At 51.9% G+C, this 18303-nt stretch overlaps 1 protein-coding gene across 1 annotated transcript in view; it reads right to left on the bottom strand.

Annotated features, from left to right (window-relative positions):
* Window positions 1-936: 936 nt before the first annotated feature.
* MRPL46 (mitochondrial ribosomal protein L46) overlaps window positions 937-18303 on the bottom strand; it is a 201877-nt gene continuing 184510 nt past the window's right edge. Inside the window, exon 5 of the mRNA XM_085018813.1 lies at window positions 937-1091. The gene's annotated coding sequence lies outside the window, so the exon portion shown is untranslated. The remainder of the gene's footprint in view (window positions 1092-18303) is intronic.

The following is an 18303-nucleotide window of genomic DNA, read 5'->3' as shown; positions in this document are numbered from 1 at the left end:
CAAGCCCACACAGCTAGTTAGGACCAGAGCTAAAGTCTTCTATTCTAAGGCATCCACTCTGCCAAACAAACCCCAAACAAACAATAAACAAACAACAAACCAAAAACAAACCCCAAACAAACAATAAACAAACAACAAACCAAAAACAACAATAAAAACCAATTCTGCTCTGGAGCACTCAGAACCTCATGTCTCAACACAGCCAGCCCCAACCCCTCTCTCCCCAAATGGAAAGCTACCTTTTTAGCACTGTGGCATTTTATGACATCATCTCTCTAAGCATCCTTCTCCAAGGAACACAAATTTCTCCAACCCCACCTTGCTCAGGCCTTACAACAATCTCTCAGAACTCAGCAGAATCCAGCAATTTTCAGTGTTTATTGGATTCCTATTTATCCAGCCTCCTTTCCAAAATGCATTTGCTGGTAAATATAATGACCTCTCATCGTTCAGATGGGAATAATACAGGAGCGTGACTTTCTCAAGGTCACATGATAGATTCGGGGCAGTGACTCGCAGATGGGATCTCGGACTCCTACTATACAGTTTGAAGGAGGTCAGGATTTACTCACTCCCCCACCCCCACTGAATGATCCCATCAGCTCCTGTGCAGAGGCAGCTACCTTCACTAACCTGAGCTATGATACCAGGGGGCTGGGCTGAGACAGGCAGGGGCCGGGGCAAGGGCTGGGGTTGGATGGGAAAGGCTCTGAGTGTCTCCTGCTGAGCTCAGGAGCACAGGCTTGAAAAGCTTCTAAAAATACCAAGCACGTTTGTGGCAGGGGGGCTGATTCAGCTGACCTTTCCTAAGGATGGCCGATTTGCTGACTCTGTGCTGGGGGCCAGTGAGCAGAAAGGCGCCTGTTTCTCTCCAGCTGACTCCTGGGCTGAAGTGGGGCAGGATGGGAATTTCCTCTCACTCCCAGCATCCCTCACCTCACAGAAATCCAGTGAGGAGAGAGAAGAACCTTGGATGATCTGGTGACTTTACGGAGGGCCAGCCACAGGCCAGGCAGGATGGTGGGAAGGTCAGACTTGGGCTCTGTTCTCAGGGTCTGCCAGCATAGCCAGGGAGGACAGCAGACTGTCACCTGTGATGAAAACAAGCAGAGCAGGCAGCAGGGGGTGTAAGGAAGAGGCTCATTCTGAGTGGGGAGAGTTGATCTGCCCTTGGTTTATATTCATTCATTCATCTGTTTGCTGGGCACAGTCCTTGGTCCTGAGATCCTTTGCCAGCTGCTGCAGGAATAAGATGCTGGTCACCAAGTCTGGTCTCCTCTTCCTTATCTGTAACGTGGGTAGGTTGCAACTGCAGGATTTTACAAACTCCTCCATGCTAAGCCACCCAGCTAGCTGGGTCCCAGCTGAAGTTCAGAGCTCTCCTGCCAAGTCCTGCAGTTCTGTGGTGCCCCTGGTTATCCCTGCTGACTCTGAGAGTTAGCCTTGCTTCTGGTCCCTCCCAGTCCCTAGAAGGAGAAGCAGAAGGGACAGCTCTCACTCCCCAAGGGTCCTCACAAAAGACCCTCCCTCAGAGACAGCCCCTCAGAGACAGACAGGCAAGCCTAGGTCTCAGCTCAGAAGCCTGGCATTCTGGGGAGAAGGTTCTAGTCTCCACCTGCCTGTAGCTCATGGTTTCTGACCAGGAACGATATGGGCCAGTCAGGTGTGTCAGGGGGATGGACACAAGTCGGAGTCCCCTGGGGCCTTGCTCTGGCCTGGACTGACCCCTGCAGCCTGGGCCTGTGGTCCTCCATGCCTGGTCCTCTTCAGATGGGCTAGAACCTTGCTGGGATAGACGCCCTGCACCCCAGGATGGAAATGAACACTGACAGCTCCCCCAAATATACCCTTGTTACCTGTGAGGGAGACAGTTGAAAAGCCAGCATCATCCCAGGGAGCCAAGCAAGGACCCCCAGACCAGCTAGAGCTATCCACTGCTCCCTGGCCAGAGCGACCTGCCCCCAGCAGGGCCAGGAGCCCACCTGAACAGGGAGAGAAAGGGCGGGGGACTCCCAGCCACAAGGGCACTCGCTCTGGTTATCCAGTTCCGCAGAGGAGGAAGCAGAGCTGTGAGAGGTTGAGACTGAGGTTTCAAAGTGAGGACGGGCACAATCTCAGCTCAGTTTGACTTCGAGGTCCTGCCTCCCAAGGCCAAGGACAGTGGGATCTAGTGGACGGAGGGATGAGAGCAGGGAGGAATGTCCCAGCTGTCAGGATAAGGGGGAGTGGAAGGAAGTTGCAGCTGAGGTGTTTAGAAGAGGGAGGGGATTGCTGGTGGGGAGAAGCAAGAAGTAAGCCTGGCACAGGAGCAGAGTGGGTGGGTACAAGGACCCCGCCCCCTCCAGGTTGGACCTTCTGTTCAGTGGCTCTAGATCAGAGCTCCCCCTGCTCAGAGGTGGCCGTGTGTCTTTCTGCCTCCCTCCCCAAACTCTAGATGCCCTGAAACCAGGCCTGTTGTATTCACACAGAGCCCAGCACCTGTGTTGATCTAATATGCATTGAATTAAACTAGAAAATTAAACCAGAAAATAATGCTACCCATTCTTTCCCTTCTGCCACCTTCCATCCTGCAGAACTTTTCTTGGGGTCCCAGAGAAAAAACTTGGAAGCTGGGCAATGTGGTCTTGGGACAGAGTTTTAAGTTGAAGTTAAATTGAAGGGTGAGGTGAGGTTAGAGTCTGTGCTTCTACAGAAGGGGCCTCAGTGCTGCGGGGTCTCTCAGACACTAGGAGAGTGGCCTCGTGTTCCTGTAGGACCTCTGGACGACCTACATCAAAGAATCTGAGAATGGAGCCAGTGACCACAATGATTTCCTGGCTCCAAGGAAAGTCAGGTACTGAGCCCAAGGTCTACTTTGTCTGTCCTGGAAGAATGGGTGTTTGCCAGAAGTAGATCCGGGCTTCTAGAGGCCACTGGCCATGAATGTTTACAGGGCTACAGAAAGCAGAGGCTGCTGTCCCCTCGCAAGGTCGGCCTCCTTCCCCCTCCTCGTACCAGCAGTGGACAGCCCAAGGCACCTGTTCCGGGGATGGGATGACCAGGGGCAAGAACAGGTTCATTTCAAGGTGCATCAGACATTCCAGGGCAAAATGAATGGTTGAAAAGTAAGAAAGGGAGGGCAAACCTGTACTACATTAGGTGCTGCCCTCAGCTCCTGAGCTGCAGGGGGATTTCAGGCAGAGCTGAAGACAGAGACATAGCACAGGTCCTCATCCCTGAGCTGTCCTTCAGAGCATCACTTGCTCCAGGTAATGGAACCAACTGGTCAGGCTCCGCCTGGGATTTCCCAGGTTTTAGCACTGAGAGTCCTGCATCCCAGGAGCCCCCCTTCCACAGTGGACCAGGCAGGGTGCTCACCTGACCTAGCCCAGCAGATATGGTTAGGCCAGGACCCAGTGGTCTCTGGGGAGGGGCCTCATACTCCAGTACGGGAGGTGGAGAGTTCTAGCGATGGCCAATGCCACCTGGCCACCCAGTACCTGTCAACTGACTTGGTCAGGATCACTGAGCCAGAATTTGAACCCTCGCTGGGAAGGGAGCAAGAAGGGAGCAGCAGAAGACTTCATATCTGAGCCATCACGCCTCTGGGACCCAGGAGCACATGAGCTCTGCTGATGGCCCCTGTCCTTATCCCAAAACCCCAGGGAATTCATGGCAATTAGCAGTCCCAGGCTCAGTAAGCAGCTGGGTGCAGCCACAGGGCCAAGAGAGAGGCAGAGCTGTGAGGCCACTGACCTTTCCAGCTGCTTCAGATTGTTGCTAAGTGGCCCCAAAGCAGTGCTGGGGTGAAAGGGATGGAGAGAGACTGGCTTAGTCCCTGCACCCCAGAGGGACATTCAGGGGTTTCGAACTCAACCTCATCCTGAGCTTGCAAACCTCCAGGGAACTCAGCCCCTCCTGCTGGCAGTCTTCTCAGCGGTCATCACAACCCACACAGCCTGGCTGCACTGCTTCATGCCCCCAGGCCCGATTCTCTCCATGATGAAGAGCTCGGCTGCCTTCAGTGGTTTGAGTCTCCCTGTCCTGTTTTGCACCCCTTGGTGCCTGCTTCAGTGCATCACATATTTTTAAAAACACAGCTCTGGCCCCTCTTGGTGGAAGATAGCAATAAAACCTTGAATGGGACAAAGGGAGGAGGAACAGAGGGGAGGGTCCAACATGACCTGGTATGAAATGGATCACATGGAAATTTCCCTAGAACTAAGTGGAACATCCCAAGAGCACTTGACCAGAGCAAACAGGTGCTCAGATCTTCACTCTCAACATTCTCCCAACACGAATTCAGCTTTGCTGCTGAATCCCATTAATTAGAAGCACCAAAGCCTTCGTGCAGGCTTCCTGCATCCAGTTGGCTTCGGAGTGCAGAACTTGATTTTTATCCTTGTTATTTCACACCTCATAGATCTATCCTTCCCTTCTTGTCTGTCCAGCTCTCTGCAGAGCCAGAGAATCACCTTTCCCTTCCTCATTTCAGCTCAGTGACAAGTCTGTTTGGCCTACTTTGTCTACGCCTCCAATAACACTGGACATTCTGCAGAGTTTGAGTCTCAGAGAAAAAGAAATTTGTGTGAGAGATCCCTTGTGGTGCCTCAGGTTAAGGATCCACACTCTAGTCACTACTGTGGCACAGGTTCCATACCTGCCCCGGGAATTTCCACATGCTATGGGAGTGGCCAAAAAGAAAAAGGGAAGGAAGGAAAGAAAGAAGGAGAGAAAGAAATTTGTGTGAGGAGCCAGTCCCTGACCAGATGGTGCCCCTTCCCTTTGTCCAGAGTCTCCTCCCCTTTCCCAGACAGTGCCCCCTCTCTCTGCCTAGATAGTGTCCCTTCCCTCTGCCCAGTGTCCCCTCCTTCTGCCCAGGCAGTGCCCCCTCCCTCTGCATGCTGGCTGTTCACGTGAGCCCATCAGCCCAGGTCCTCCCAAGGATGACCTCCTTTTCTATCTTCCAATTGCCCAGCCCCCGTATCCAGCATCCCCAAGGTCTATGCTCCTGAAGGGTTAAGAACCAAGTCCTGGAGCCCAGTGCCCAGGCTCCCTACCCTTTCTCTTGTTGAGGGGGTGTCTTTGCTTAGAGACATGTCCATCAGATGAAGGAAATAAAGTATATTCATCAGAAGTGGATGTGTGCGAAGTCCAGGGACAGGTGTTGACTTCCAGGACTGCCAAGGCCTCCTTCCCACTGCTTCCCCACTAGGCTATTGCCCCCCCCCCCCCACCGTCTCAGGCAGAGGGATGGCCCGTGTTCTAAAGACCTGGGGCAGGAAGGAAGTACAGCCTCTGGCAGCCACCAACGCACTCCCTCAGTCAGGTACCACCTCTGAGTGTGTGCTGTGTGCTGGGCTGGGTAGGGGCTGTAGATACAGTGGTGACTAGAAATGACCCCCAGGAGCTGACAGCCCTGGGAAGGGAGCTGTGGAAACAACTCATTTTTGCTCTGTGTGAAATAAAGCTTGCTGTGAGCTCCTGGGGAGGGAACATGCCCCCACTCAGATGAAGTGACCACTCAGCTAGCCTAGAGGCAGGTTCCTGGATCCCACTTGTTCTTACCTCCTTGGGGAAAAAAAGGAGGGGCAGGTTCTTTTAACTCCTTTCTAATTCCTTGAGCAGAGATCAGCCTGTAAGGGTCACGGGTGGGTGGAGGGAAGCAATTTCACTCTCCTGGCCCCTCCAGTGTCCTGAATCAGCCATCCAGCCCCGGTGCCTCACATCCCACCAGGATCCAGCCCTTGGTGCCTCTGTCCCAACCGGATCTAGCCACAGAACCCCACCTGGATCCAGCCCTAGAGCCTTGCATCCCGCCCAGATCCAGCCCAGGGGCCGCCATCCCACCCAGAAGGGCTGGTGGGCAGGCAGGGCCCTTTCTGGGAAGCCAGGGCTGCTGAGGTTTGCTAGTCACGACTCCAGTGGGGCCTCGGCTGGCATCTAGCACCACCTACTGGCCACAGAGGGAAAAGCTCCTTGAAGTCACTGGTAACCTGGCTGTCACACCCACTTCTCATCCTGATCCTCCAGGACCACTATCCTCCAACCTAAGGGCAGGAGGCAACCTTTGAAGGTGACACAGACACTCTGGAGGAAATAGGAGGCCACAGGGACATCTGGAGCCCTCAGACCCAGGATAGTCCGTGTCCAGGAGGGCGGGGGAAATGAGACAGAGGGCAGAGCAGGGAGCTGGTAAAGGGCAAAAGGAAAGCAGGAATGTGACCCCTTCCTGGGACGTCAGCATCCCCAGGAGAGCTTAGAACCAGATATGGTGGGGGTTCTGTGAGGTCTTCCTGGTGAAGGAGGACTGAGCTCTCCTGGGGACTCTGAGTTCCCAAGAAGGGGTCACATTCTGGGCACCACAGACCCGGTACCAAAAGCATCCTCATGCTAGACAATGTCCCTTCTCTTGTCCCAGACTTTCTGGATAGCGCCTCCCAGCCTCTAATTTCAAGTGGGCCTGCACTTGCCTGGCCTGCTCCTGGGACCCCTCTGAAGTCAGGAAGAGCCTTCTTGGTGCCCATCTTCCACTTTTATTGGGTGGCAGATGGCAATGAAACTTGGAAAGAGACAAGAGACAGAGGGAGAAGGAACGGGTGAGGGTTTCCACACAATCTGATATTAAGCGAATCATATATAAAGTTCTTAGTGGAAGATGAATTTTCAAGTCAATATCCTTCAGGTTTGAATCACTGTTCAGGGATTTCTGCTGAGAAGAGAGCTTCCTGGGCACTAACAGAAGTGACACCCCTGCTGGTCCCCACACCTTCCTCTTCCTGGGGATCCGGAGAGGTGTTGACCCCAAACTGCTGCCTATGGGGGCATATGGGGCTGCAGGTAAAAGCTCAGGCTTTGGAATCAGACAGGCCAGCTGTTGACCTTGGGCAAGTCACTTAATCTCTCTGAGCCCCAGGAGTCTCCTCTAAGAAACAAGACTGTTGTAAAGGGTAAGGCTACCAACCACCTAGCATAATAAACAGGGATGATTAGCTAGAGAAAAGGAACAAGAAGGCGACCCCCCACACACATCCCCTGCCACTTTGTCACTGAGCACCCTGGTGCCCCTTGTTAGGGTCGTCAGGCAGGGCTGGAAGCCTCCCCTGGCCAGCTCCTAGTTTCCTGAGGGTGAGGGAGGAAAGGCGGGGGCCAGGCCTGTTCTCACAGGGAAGACTGCTCCTGGGTGGGTGATGACTGCACACCTCACCCACGGGGAAAGGCGCTCAGCAAGCGAACAGAAGAAGCCAGCACCCCTCTCTGCTTCATTCATTATTCAGAACTTCCCACGGCCCAGTGCCTGCTCTGGGTGTATGTGAGAAGCCCCAGCTGAGGCCAGTTTTGCCTTCTCTGCCTGCGGTGTGGACAGCAAACCCAGTATACAAGCCCAAAGTGCAGAACGCTGGCTTCCGGAACACTGGCTACTTGGGGTAGGGGGTGCTCAGAGATGACCTGGGCTTCCCAAACTTCTGTGCACAGACGCCTCCTGGAGGGTGGGTCAGCACTGGCCTCAGATGGCTGGACCCACCCCCCAGAGATTCTGACCCAGGAGGTCAGGGGTAGGGCCCAAGATTCTGTCTTTTTAGTAAGTTCCAAAGTTTATGGCTGTGGCTCTGGGACTATTTCAGTCAGTTAAAATTTAATTAAACTTAATTCAACTTAAATATTGCTCAGTCCCACTGGCCACATTTCAGGATTCAGTTGCCACATGTGGCTAATAGATGCCACGTTGGGCAGAAACAGAACATTCCCATGGCAAGAGAAAGTTCTACATAGGAAGCCTCTCCTGATGATGGGACAATGGGACTCTGAGGGAGACAACGGTCAGTGTATGTCTAAGACCCCAGAGAGGAGTAGACTACTGGAGCTTGAAGAAGCCATGCCCCTCAAAGCCTCTCCAGCAAGACTGGAGTGTGATGTGAAAAGCCCCAGCTTTCTGCTGACCGTGACTGAGGAATACAGGGCATCGCAGTAACTAAGAGGAGGGACTTTTTTTTATGGCCACACCCATGGCATATGGAAGTTCCCAGGCCAGGCATCGAATCCTAAGCCATAGATGCAGCAACACTGGATCCTTTAACCACAGAGCCGGGGATGGAACATGTGCCTCCTCAGCAACCGAGCTGCTCCAGTCAGATTCTTTTTTGTTTGTTTGTTTGTTTGTTTTTTTGTTTTTTTATTATTTTCCCACTGTACAGCAAGGGGGTCAGGTCATCCTTAGATGTATACATTGCAGTTACAGTTTTTTCCCCCACCCTTTCTTCTGTTGCGACATGAGTATCTAGACATAGTTCTCAATGCTATTCAGCAGGATCTCCATATAAATCTATTCTAGGTTGTGTCTGATAAGCCCAAGCTCCCGATCCCTCCCACTCCCTCCCCCTCCCAGTCAGATTCTTAACCTACTGTGCCACAGGAGGAACTCCAAGGAGAGAATTTGTTTGTTTGTTTGTTTTTTTTCTTTTGTCTTTTTAGGGTCACACCTGTGGCATATGGAGGTTCCCGGCTAGGGGTCCAATCAGAGCTGTAGCTGCCAGCCTACACCAGAGCCACAGCAACAGAGGATCCGAGCCACGTCTGCAACCTACGCTACAGCTCACGGCAATGCCAGATCCTAAACCCAATAAGTAAGGCCAGGGATCGAACCCGAAACCTCATGGTTCCTAGTCGGATTCATCTCCACTGTGCCATGATGGGAACTCCAAGGAGAGACATTTTTAAGCCAGCTTCAGGACCAGATGGCAGTGAGACCCCAGCTAAGATCTGAAGGGAGGCTGAGCAGGGATCCAGGCCTCTAGTATTTCTTTGCTCAGCTGTGACCGGCTCGCCCACGGGCCCACCAGTATCCCTGTCCCTTGGGACATGAGCAAGTGGCTGGGTTTTACCCTGTGGTGCAGGGCCAGCCACGAAGCCCGGAGTCTGTGCCAGGCGAGGAGTCTGAATAATGGGCAATGGCTTGGAGGAGAAGCACACATCAGAGTTCTGAATAGAAGGCCCAGAGACAGGGGTTAAGCACAGAGACCGCTGCAGTGAAGAGGCTTGTCACTCGAGTCTGAGGGAGACCCAGGAGGAACAGACTTTCAATAGGTCCAAAATAGCAAGCACCAGGGAGGAGTGCCACTTCCCTGCCCCCAGCCTGGCTCCCCCTGCACCCCTGCCTCCCTCCCCCTCCCGCTTCCCCCAGGAGGCTCTGACTATGGCTCCCCAGGGGGAGGGGAGGGCACTCTGTGGGTTCTGCCCTGTGTCTTTCACACAGAAGCCCTGCTGCACCCCTGAGTGCACCCACACATCTGGGGTCTTGAAGCTCTCTTCCCAGTGTCCCAACCCTGACCTTGGTCTTTGCTTCTTTAGGGGTCCTGCCAAGCAGACACACTCCCTGGCAGCCTGTCTGGGACAAAGCTCCTTGGCCAGATGTACAGAAATATGGAATATCCACAAGCCCCACTCACCACTTTCCCCCTTTGCACCCACCCCATCTCCAGACAGCACCCTCTGCCTCTGCCTCTCCTGCCTCTCCTTCATCTTTCTTTCTCTACTGTTCTTTTTTCATCTAGGATCCTTCTAGGATACCCAAGAAAGCCAAGGCCATTCCCAAGTTCTGGTCCACTCTGAGCTTCACAAAGCTACCCCTTCGCCTCTGATCCCCTCAGTTCCCAGGACCCGTCTCCCCTTTGGCACGTGGCCTAGGAGCAGCCCCGCCCACCCTCCCTCAGGCTGGCCCTTCTTTCCTCTGTCTACCCACTCCTTAAGCCTCTTCTGACCACGCCTTCCTGGAAATCCCTACAACCAGAATCAATGACTCACACCAGGTTTTTCCTTTCAGTGTCTCCAAACTCCTTATTCCTGATCTCAAGGTAAAGTAACCTGGACTCTGGTCCTGCCATCCTTTTTCTTGTCAAGCAACCACAGCTTCCCATCTATAAAACTCACTGTTACCTTGGAAAACGTTTTGGTCTATAACGAAGGCAGATTTCATGATGCCTTAAAAATAAAAAATTATATTTAGCATAAGAAGAATTGCAAAAGGCAAAAAGAAATCACCCACTGACTCAACTTTCATACTTCTGAGGAACTTTGCCTGACCGGACTTCCTTCTGGAAATTGGTGAAAAACTTGTCACCACCTTGGGGAGAGGGTACGGATGCCTTTTTGATAGGGAGAGGAAACGCCAACAAGGGTTTCCAAAATTTCCTTTCAGATCTATTTCTTGTGGGAATCCCTGGCCCCAGGTTGTGGCACGATGGGCATGCAGGGCTGGGCCAGTCTTTGTTGAGGGGCTGGCCTGCAGGTGTTTAGCAGCATCTCTGAGATCCACCCACCAGACCCCAGTAGCTGCCCTCCCAGTTGTGACAATAAAAAACATCTCCAGACCTTGCCAAGTGTCCCCTAGGGAGCAAAATCACCCCTCTTTGAGAACCACTGATTTGACCGTGGGCAGCTTGTTTGCGTGGGGCCAGAGACTGGTAGTGCTGGACCAATCTTCTGAGGCTCTGGGAAAGGAATACCAACAACTCTCTCAGACTCAAGAGGGGACACCTCCCAGCTTGGGATGTAGGACAGGGATGTGACAGGGGTGCATGTTCACTGAGCTTCATCATGTTCTGGACACGGAGGTGCTATGTGTCGCACAGCATGGAATGTCACATGGGGGGTTTAGACCTGGGGGTAAAAAGGCTGATTGGGCCCTTATCCTACCTCCTCATTTGGGCATCTGTCCCTTATCCCCTTGGTTACTTCTTTGTGGATGTGAATGAATGCAGAGCAAGAAGAAAGCTTATGTTGCAAACTCTAAGTGCGCTATTTGTGAACATTGATTCTAACACTCTACATGATTTCCAGTCTTGAGCCCCTTCTGTTCTAGCTGGGAGAAATGTCATCTTGGTCCATCTTGAGGCTTTCCTGCTCTCCAGAGTCCCTGGCGTTAGGTCAAGGCTTCTGGGACTTTAGCTATGTCATGACATTAGGGGGGCTAGGTAGTGTGAGGGAGGCTCTCAGCCACCTCTCTGCTCAGATGACCTCCATCAGATCACTCCCCATCACTCTCTGTAGGGCGCACTGCGGGGATGGCTCACAACTTTTCCAGCACAGCACTTGAGACAAGGACACTTTCTCAAGGCTGCATACAATTCCACACGGCAGGCTATATTTTCCACAGAGGACTCATCACCATCTTCCATCCTGCATGCTCTTCTTACAGTGCAACTTTGAAACTCCTCCCATCAAGAGGTGGGGGACCCTCAAGGGAGGGAGAGCCTCACCTGGTTCTCTTGGGATGCTTGTTCTCGGAACTTAAGCCACCATGCTAGGAGGAAGGCCAAGCAGCCACATAAAGAAGACACATGTTGGTGTTCTAGCCGCTAGTTCCAGCTGAGACCCCAGCCGACAGCCAGGAGTAACAACTGGACACAGAGTCAAGAGACTCCAGGGGATTCCAGCTCCCCTGCCAGCAAGTCACCCCCAGCCTTCAACTCTCCCCAGACATCGTGCAACATGGACAACCATTCCTGATGTGCTCTTTCTGTGTTGCTGACCCCCAAAGTCAGTGAGCATAACCAAATGGTTGTTTTACAACATTCAGAGTGGTTTGTTATGTATCAAGAGAGGGTGGTGGAGCCACCAGGTGCATCAACATGCAGACATACTTGTCTGGGGTCTTGCCTTCTCCCTGGGGTTCTCTTGGGAACAGGGCATGAGTCCCCACTGCTCTGGAACTTTCATGCCTCTCTCCTTCTCTCTACTGCCTGGAGATCTCTTTCCAGTCCAGGGTGAAGGGTGAAAAGTCTTGCTTTCCATTTTGCTTCTCCAAGACTCTTTGTCCTTAAGCATCTCTTCCATCTTTTTCCATGTCTCCATAACTCATCTAACTTTGCTAAGGGTTCAGCCTTTGGAAGCATAAAAGTCCATGAGACTTGCAGGCTTTTTCCATTTCCCACCATCTCTCCCCCATGGGCGGGAGCTCAGAGCTTGGGACCTATGTCAATGGGAGAAGGGAAAAGGGAAAACACCCACTAGGAGGAGAAAAAAGTGCAAGGATTCTTCCTAACAACTTTATTAACATGTAGTTCATATAGCATACAATTCATCTATTTAAAGTATCCCATTTAGTGACTTTTGTTGTAGTTACAGAGTTGTGAACCTGTCACTACAGTCAATGTTAGAATACATCGCCACCCAAAAAAAGAAACCCCGGACCCTTAGCTATCACCGCTTAGTCCCCAATACCTCCCAGTGCCTGGGCCAGCAATCTTTCTGTCTCTAAAGATTTTCAGATTCTGGATATCTCACATAAGTGGAATCGTACAATACGTGGTCCTTTATGACCAGCTTCTTTCACTTAGCATAAGAGTTTCAAGGTTGATCTGTGTCAATAACATCTCAAGGTATCATTAAGCCAAAGATGCCCATCCAGCTTCCCTCACTTCTGACCCCAATTGTGGGGAATAAGCTCTCAGCGTGTGAAAAGGAGGTACTGCCTTCACCCACACAGTCATGCCACATATGACTTCTTCAGTGGAATTGGCATTGAGATCCCAAATTTGGGGGCCACTCTCCAAAGCAAAGTGATAATGGAGCTCCCAACAGCCTGTCTCTCTGGCCTCTTGCCCTATATGATCAAGAGCCTCAGAGGCACCTTGAATGAACTACTTCCTACACTGGGGCCTGTGTGCTCCCACATGGACTTGCCCCGCTGGTTATCATGAGCTCAGATGGAAGGCCAAGAACTGAAGGGAAAGCCAGCAAGACCCAGCCTTGTCGAGGGTCTGCAAAACCCGGGCCTGGAGGACTCCACCTCCTAGGGCCGCTGGCACGGAGGGCCATGAGAGGCAGGACTTAGGACCCAGCGCCAGGCGAGAGCAGCAGTGGGGGCTGAAGGTGGAGGGCTTGTGGCTCACCCAAGAAATGGATGAAGAATGGGCTGCAGAGGAGCATGACCATCAATGAACCACAAAGCCTTTTAGCATCCATTTGCGACTGCTGCTGAACAAACAAGTACAAACACACCGGTCACTAACTGGGGCTTGGGTCCCCTGAGACAGCCTTGAACTCCAGCCCAGAGCCCCATCGCCAAACAAAGGATGGCGGATGTGCCCTCAGCAGCCCATCTTGGGCCCTGCAGCTAGACCCAGGCCTGAACACTGAAGCCCCGCAGCTCCTTGCCTTTGCTCACTTATGTTCCTGTCCTTGGCCCTTCCAAGGAGCCCCCAACATCTTCGGGTCTGTGAGCAATGCTCTGACATAAATAGAGATGAGTTGCTGGGTTCTGCTGTCTTAGTAACAACGGTTTGGATATCAGCTTTCAGAATCAGGTCCTGTTTAACCCAATCCATCCATTGCTTAGGCTTCCCATGTTGGGAGCAGGCACGGCTCCTCTGTGTTAAGGATTAGGGAACACGTTCCATCCCCTGAAACAAAGATCAGAAGGCTTGGGGAGCCCTTGATTTAGAGAAAGAGACTTGGGGCTGGTCCTCCAATGCTCCCTTCCATGCGCCAGTCCCTCTGGAGAGTCCAGGACTCAGAGGTCTGCTCAACTTGGCTGGGTTTGAGAGCTAAGAGTGGGGTTTTGAACACATAGATGCCCAAGGAACTCCTAAAGAGGACTGGAATTTCTCAGAATGAGCAAAGATAAGGCTCACCCATTCCCACGCAGTGCACCCTTTCAATCCATGGACCAGCCAGACCTCTGATGACACATAACAGACACAGCCCTGGGGACTGGGGTCTCCCCACTTTGTGGGTAAATAAGAAAGCTGGCACCCTGGGAGTCCTGGCCCAGCCTCCTGGTTCTGCCAGCTGACTGTCTGTCACCTGGACTGGGCAGGAGGTTTGCTGAAATGAAAAACTCCTGGTTATAGGTCAGAACCTAGTAGATGTTCACTAAGGTCTCGTTCTGAATTTGTCAGCTCTCCAGCACTTTCAGACCCATAGGCAAAAAGGGTGACCATAGAAGGAGTCAAGTGCTTTGAGAAGGGGCTCAATGCAAATACAAAATTCAGCTGGGCTGGGAGAGGACACTGTCCCCAGACTCCAGTCCCCAGCACCATCAGCCAGAGAGGCAGAACTGCCAACATGGCTATGAAGCTGCCCCTCCCCCCTGCTGTCCCCCCTCTTCCTCCCCGTGGCGTCTGCCTGTTTATTTGCTGAGCCCTGGTTTAACAATGAGCTGTTTTTATGAGTTGTGCTATAGTTCTTGGTAAAGCACTTTAATCCACTTTAATGCCCCCACTCTGCTCCTCCGTGACAGCCTGGTGGTTACTCTAATGCATCCCTCTCACCTCAGGGTTACTAATGAGGTCAGAGGGAACGCAATATCCCAACTGAATAATTCACTAATCAGATGCTACAGACTCCAGTGGTAAAATTTATTTCTGACACCTAAACGGCAAATGGGTTTGTGGACACACTCCCTCTCTCTTTGCTCCTGAGCTATTTCTGCTAAATGGAGGGCTGCTGTGTTTGCTTAACAAAAGGGCTCTGGTCTGGCCACAAAGGCAGCTCATCAATTGGGACCTTACATTTCTGCAAGGGGTGGGAGGGGGAGGGACAACAGGGGTGGAGTGCTGTTTGGGATGGGGGGGGGCCCCTCTCACCAGAGGGGGCTATGTCCGCCTCCTCCCTCCACCCCCCCCGCCCCCCCGATCCAGTCCCCTTTCACTCTCCTACAGGCAGTAGGTGCCCTCCCACCCCATCTTGTGCGGGTGGGCACCTCAGACCCCTGCCCCCATTAGACAGAGGTCCACTGTTAAATCAGCCGCTCTGAACAGTCCTGCATGCAGGCTTCTTGCAAAGGCATAGACAGCTCCCTAGCTCCGGGAAATGCTCATACCCATGAGAATGTTGTACTCTGTTTTCAGGGGTTCCTGGCTCGCCTAAAGACTTCAGTATCACCATAAGGCTTTTCTCTGCATTGGGCTCTGCTAGATGATCACTAGGTTCTTTTCCGTATCAGATGTCCATGTTTATAACATGGAGAGGAAGACCCAGAGGTCTGGAGAGACAGGCCATGCAGCCACGCCTCTGAGGGGAGCTGGCACCTCAGCCTCTCACATCCCCTCCCTCGGGGGCCGGGAGGACATGTTCATCTTCAGATCTGTCCACAGAGAGTGTCCCCTGTCCTCCAACATGTGAAAGTGCAGTTTAAACTCCAGTTAAATTTCCCCAGGAACTAGAGCAACCACCCCCATTCCAGAACATTCCAGGCTCCCTGGGATCATGCGAGGTTTCTTTTCACCCCTTCAAGTGACCAGTCCTTGTGTTCAGGTTCACGGTAGATGATAAAAAGAAACAAAGGAGGCCATATTCCTGGACCCAGACTATCATACCACCCAGGCACCAAGCAGAGGCCTCTATTAATATCCTTTAAACTTCATTGCCAAAAAAATAGTAAACCATGCATCCATGCACAAAAGTGATGAACCTGAATATCCCCTAAAATAGAGACTATAAAATCAAAACTGTCCTCACTTCTCAAACAGATCCCTCCAAACAGCATCGTTTGTTGTGGAACCAAAACCATAACTTTGGGGGCTCCTTTTTCTTTCTCAAATCCTGCCTGCTCACCAGGGTGCAGAGCCCTCCCAGGTGCCTCAGGTTCTGGCCCAAGGTTGGGGGGAGGGTGGGAGCTTACTTGGGCGGGAGACTGGACTCCAGCAGGAACAGAGCATTGGCAGAAGGCGCCAAGGGGCCTGGGATGTCTGGAGAAGACAGCTGGGCTACATGGAGTATGTTTTTATTAATGTGCCACCTGAGGCTGGTCGTCCCTCCCTGCCTCCCCAGCGGCACCCAGGTGATGCACAACAGCCCAGCAGCTAATGAAGGGTCCTCTCTGCGCAGAGTGGGAGTGAGTACCTGCATCCTGGCTGCTGGCACCTCAGGCTGCCTAATTGTCAGTCCCCTCCCGGCTTCCCTCCTTCCCCTTCTCCTGCTCTGCCAGAAACTAAAAAGGCCTCTGCTCCAGGCCCCAGGAGCCCTCGAGGGTGGGGTGGGTGGGAGTGAGGTCCCCTGGCTGAGCCACATGTGGCCTCTCGGTCACAGGTCTCTAGTCTGTTTTCTGTAAACAGAGGCAAAGGTGGCCGCGTACAGCAGCCTGAGTGAGCTGCCCGCCTGCAGCCTGAAGCAGCTCCACCACTTGACCCTTGCTCTGAGGTGTGACCCCAGCTTTGCACTCTGATTCTAATTTAGGAAGCCTCCTCCTCATCTGGTTCCTGGGAGCCTTGAGCCTAGCATATGGATCTAAGTCCTGTGGCTGATTCAGGCAGATTCATTAACACCTTCACTCCTGGACTGGACAGAGCCTGGCTAGGCCAGCAGACCGGTCATCAGAGGGTCTAGTACCAGGTTCAGGCTCCCCGTTGCTGGACCGTTCTTTGCCACTGACTTTTCAGAATCTTTTCCTTCATTTCTCTGTCTCTGGGTGCTCAGCCTTGAGCCCCAAAGCTTCTATCCCCTTTGAATCCCCAGCCTCTCAGAAGAGCAAAGGGAACTAACATTTGCTGAGTGGCTTCCATGTGCCAGGGGCTATGCTAGAGTCTCTCTCAAGGCAACCCTGAGAAATATCCTTGTTGCCATTTCACAGATAAAGAAATTGAGGTTCTGATAGGTTCAGCAAGTCACCTGTGCCCCTATCCATTTGCTAGGCCTCATTCAGCTCAGTAATAAAGAGCAACTGCGGAGTTCTTGCTGTGGCCGCAACAGAATCAGCGGCATCTCTAGAGTGCTGGGATGCGGGTTCCATCCCCAGCCTGGCACAGTGGGTCAAGGATGTGGTGTTGCCACAGCTGCAGCTTAGGTCACAACTGCAGCTTGGATCTGATCCCTGGTCTAGGAACTTCATATGCTGTGGGGCAGCCAAAAAAAAAAAATAATAATAAGAAGAAGAAGAAGAAAGAGCAGCTGAGTCCTGAATCCTGGAAAACAGAGGGAAGTTCTGGAGATGAGCAGGATGAGACTTATTCTACAGCTCCATGGAAATCCCACAGGAATGGAGAATTGCAGTTCAGGACCACCCTAACCAGAGTAGTTACTCATCCCAAGATGGCATAGCTTGGGCTCTCAGGGGAGGTAATAGGGGTATAGGAAAGAAACTGCAGAATCTCAGGCATGTGCTGCATGGGTCCTACATGGGTCCTGATGGATCCTTTCACCTCTAAGCTGTGGGGTCTGCATTATAGGAAAGGCTGGACCAGATGGCCACTCATGCCCTCATCCTGTTCTATCATTCAACATTGGGCCACAGAGCCTTTATACAAAGGGGTGATCATGAACATGATCATGTCCAAGATGCTAATGATATTAATAATAATATTCAGAAAAGAATAACTAACATTTATTGAGAGTGTGTTACATGCCAGGCATTGTGCTGTGTTTTACACAGATTCTCTATTTCACTCTCACATCAATCCTCTGAGAGCCAGTACTGCTCCTATTTTACAGATGAGGAAACTGAGGCTCAGAGATGCTTTGCATCTTACCCAGGATGGCACAGCAAGATATTAGTGGAGCCAGGAATCACCCCCAAGCTCTCTGACTTCAGAAACTGTGCTCTTGGCCACGATTCCTGGCCCTTCCCTACTGTACATAAAGGACTTGGCCAGTCCCTGGCCAGGTTGCCTTCAGCCCCCAAAGCAGAAGGCAAGGCATCTTTTTCCAGATGTAGTAGCCTGGGAGTTAGAGATCTGGAATCTATATCCAGTGGCTTTGACCTGCTCTGTGGCTCAGTTCCCATCTCCAAAATGGAACAAAAGAACCCTCCTTAAAATGGCCTGTCTTAACCCAACATACAAGGAATTATAAAGAGAGGAAACTCAAAAGGAGATTCTATATGGAAAGGCTGCCTATACATATAACATGGAATTTTATATTGTGAGGTTTCCTCACTGATTCAGCTTCTCCCTCCAGGGTGTCCAAATGAGGGGACAAGTATGGGGGGGGGGAAATGGCCTCTCCCATTCACATTGACTCATTCACATATTCTCATTCCATCCATGAATCCACCCATTCATAGACTCCTTTTATCCTTTAGGTTAATTCATTCAAACATCTGCCTATGCATCCACCTATACATCCATTCATCTGCACACCCATCTATCTACCCACTATCCAATTCATCTACACCCCATCTACCCATTCACTGATTCATCTATATATCCTCCCCTCTGTTCATCAAACCATGCACCTATTCATTATCCATTCATTGACTCATAAATTTTATCCATCCTTCCACCCATCCACCAGCTAGACATCCATTCACCCACATAGACCAATCTCCACCTATTCATCCACCCAGCCATTCACCTGTTTACCCATCTCTCTAATCACCCACCCACTTAT

Source organism: Sus scrofa, chromosome 1, assembly GCF_054392235.1.
Source record: "Sus scrofa isolate SSC_HxYL_T2T_F1_AM1 chromosome 1, Sscrofa_HxYL_maternal_Yorkshire_Landrace_v2.0, whole genome shotgun sequence".
In the NCBI taxonomy this organism is placed as follows: domain Eukaryota; kingdom Metazoa; phylum Chordata; class Mammalia; order Artiodactyla; family Suidae; genus Sus; species Sus scrofa.
This window is presented reverse-complemented; position numbering and strand designations above follow the sequence as displayed.